We start from the raw sequence: 2,895 nt of genomic DNA on the forward strand, positions 1-2,895 counted from the left end.
GTGGAAACCTCCCTCTTCCGGTCAGCAGCGAGTCTCAGGAGAGCGCAGGTGGACAGGTGGATCTGTGAGCGCTCCACCGCCCTTCAGCAGAAGCTCATCTGATGAAGCACTCGTGAGCAAGACGACTGCGAGATACATGATGCCTTGTATGGTTTTTATAGATTTATAAATCTATAAAAACCATGCAATCAATAAAATAAAGATTATTCATATTATAACATTCTCAAAATCGTATTAATATTGATAATATACCATTCATTATTATGCCCTTTACTTCTTTAGACTTAATAAAAAGCATAAACATATGGTCTATGACCAATTTATTATTTTTCAACAACAATGATAATAATTATTATCAAAAGCAGTTGTTATTAGTAATGTCATATTAAATATAAAATAATTAGTATTTAACATTACTTATTAAATAATATATATATTTTAAATATTAGTAATAGATTGTTGTTTATAAAATAGCAAAACATGGGAATTATGTTACGTGAAACAAAAAAAATATATAAATGGGAACATCATTTTATTTAATATAATACACGTAAAATAATATTATTATTATGCTCTTTGGTTGTTTAGATTGGTCATAAATACTATAATCCATGTGTCACACCCCATTGGACTTTTGTTCTGTTTTCATCCCTCATGTGCTCTGTGTGACCTAGTTTCTTTCCTCCGGTTTCCCAAACGCTTCGTAAACATCAGATTTGATATTTAAAAATGTGTATGTTAATGAATTCCAATCATTCGTAAATGAAGCGAGCGTGCACGCTCATTCTCAATTACCATAATCCCCGCCCATGAATTCCGATGACAACTATATATGGGCATCATCATATTATGAAACGAAAATAAGGATTCGTATATGCTGTCTTTGTTTCTTTTTTTTCTTTAAGTATTATTGATTTTTAATTTTTTTTTTCTATGTAATGTAAACCCATTCCTTTAATTGTGTTATCTTTTTGGATGTCTTGTTAAAGTTGTAAATGTTGCATGTTATGTCTTTAATGTCTAATAAAAAAAAAAAATAATAATAAATAAATAAAAATCTAGCAATAGTGCTATATCAGCCAGTAAGTGTTTATTGTTATGCCTCATTCTGGCCATTTTATAGAAAACCATTTCCTTCCCTGAACCCTCTACCTGTACCCACCCACCCTCCCTCTCCTGCCTCAGCTCTGCCACTGCTGCGTCCTGGAAGCCCCTCTGCTCACCCTCAGCCCACCATCTGTGAGGTGGGATCGCAGCGGTTCTGCCAATCTCGACTTGGCTGGAGGATCCCTTGTCTCCGCCTCCAGCCTCTGAGCCCCGCACTCCACCTCGGCCTGCGACCCAGCGGCTCCACCATGGCTCCTAGCTCCCTCCTCTCCACCGTGGCCCGTCAGTCCACCAGCTTCGCCAGGCTCCCTCGTCCCTCCGGCTCCGCCTTGGTCTGTCGTCAACCATCTGCCGCCTCGGGACTCTACTCCTCCAGCTACACCTCATCCCTCTGGTTCTGTCAGGCTCCTCCTTCCCTCCGGCTCCACCACGGCCATCCGGATCCCCGCCTCGGTCACCTGAGCCATCTGCTCCGCCTTGGCCCACCCCTCCGGATCCTCCCTGTCACCTTGGCTCATTGGCTCTCCATCTCCTCCTTGGGCTCCACCACCACCTGCTCCGCCGCCATCGGTCGACCCCCTGGAGTCGGCAGCCCTTCCTCCACCATGGCTCTTCCCTCCGTCGGCTCCACCATGGGCCGCCATCAGGGCTGTGGCCTGGGTCACACCTGTCTCCTCCTGCTCCCTCCTGGCTCCTCCCTCCGTCAGCTCCACCCTGGACTTTGGTTGTCGTGGTCCTCCTCCCGGGTGTCCGTCCTCCGCCAGAGCCTCCACCTGTCTTGTCTGCCTGCCTTTCTGCCAGCCCTTCGCCGTCCTCGGTCACCATCCCTTCTCCACTCCTTGTGTCCTCCTCCTATGTCCCCCTCCGTCCCTCTCTTTGTCTCCATGGCGTGAGGTCAAGCCTTCTGGGAGGGGGGTGATCTGTCACACCCCATTGGACCTTTGTTCTGTTTTCATTCCTCATGTGCTCTGTGTGACCTACAGTATGTGTTTGATTGTGTCATTTAGTTCAGGTGTGTGTCATTAATTATCTTCATTTGCTCTCGTATTTAAAAAATGTAGTCTGTCTGTCTTTGTCTGGAAATTGTTGATGCTACCCTGTGTGTTAGATCCTCTTCTTTGTGTGAATTACCATTAAAAGGATTTGTTATAATCTTCGTCGTGCCTTCGTCTCCCTAACAGAAGTATCGTGACACCATGCATGCTCTGTGCCCATTTCATTATTTTCTAATAATAATCATCATCGTCATCATGGCTATTATTATTTTTAATATAATAATAACTAATTAAAACTAATATTTAACATTACATATTAATTCATTACATTAAATCATTACATATTATTGTTCATAAAATAACATTGGTTCCCAATACGTATGATTATGTAGTAACAAATATTTTTTACAAAATCATGAAATCATGAAAAGGAGCTGGGAGCATAATTGAATAGTATAATATTAATAATTTAATAGTAATATTCATAATAAAGTATATTACTATTATTATGCTCTTTAGTTCATAATATTAGCCATAAATACCATAAACATGTATGCTCTATGCCCAATTTAGTATTTTGCGATAATAATAATAATATTATTACTATTATTAATAATAATAATGGGGTCAATCGTGGCCTAATGGATAGAGAGTCGAGTCAGACTTGTAACCCGAAGGTCACGGGTTCCAGTCTCCGGTCCGGCAGGAATTGTCAGTGGGGGGAGTGAATAACCAGCGCTCTCTCCACCTACAATACCACGACTGAGGTGAGACCCTTGAACAAGGCACCGAA

The sequence above is a fragment of the Sinocyclocheilus grahami genome, unplaced genomic scaffold, assembly GCF_001515645.1.
Source record: "Sinocyclocheilus grahami isolate Dianchi unplaced genomic scaffold, SAMN03320097.WGS_v1.1 scaffold153.1, whole genome shotgun sequence".
Classification (NCBI taxonomy): Eukaryota; Metazoa; Chordata; class Actinopteri; order Cypriniformes; family Cyprinidae; genus Sinocyclocheilus; species Sinocyclocheilus grahami.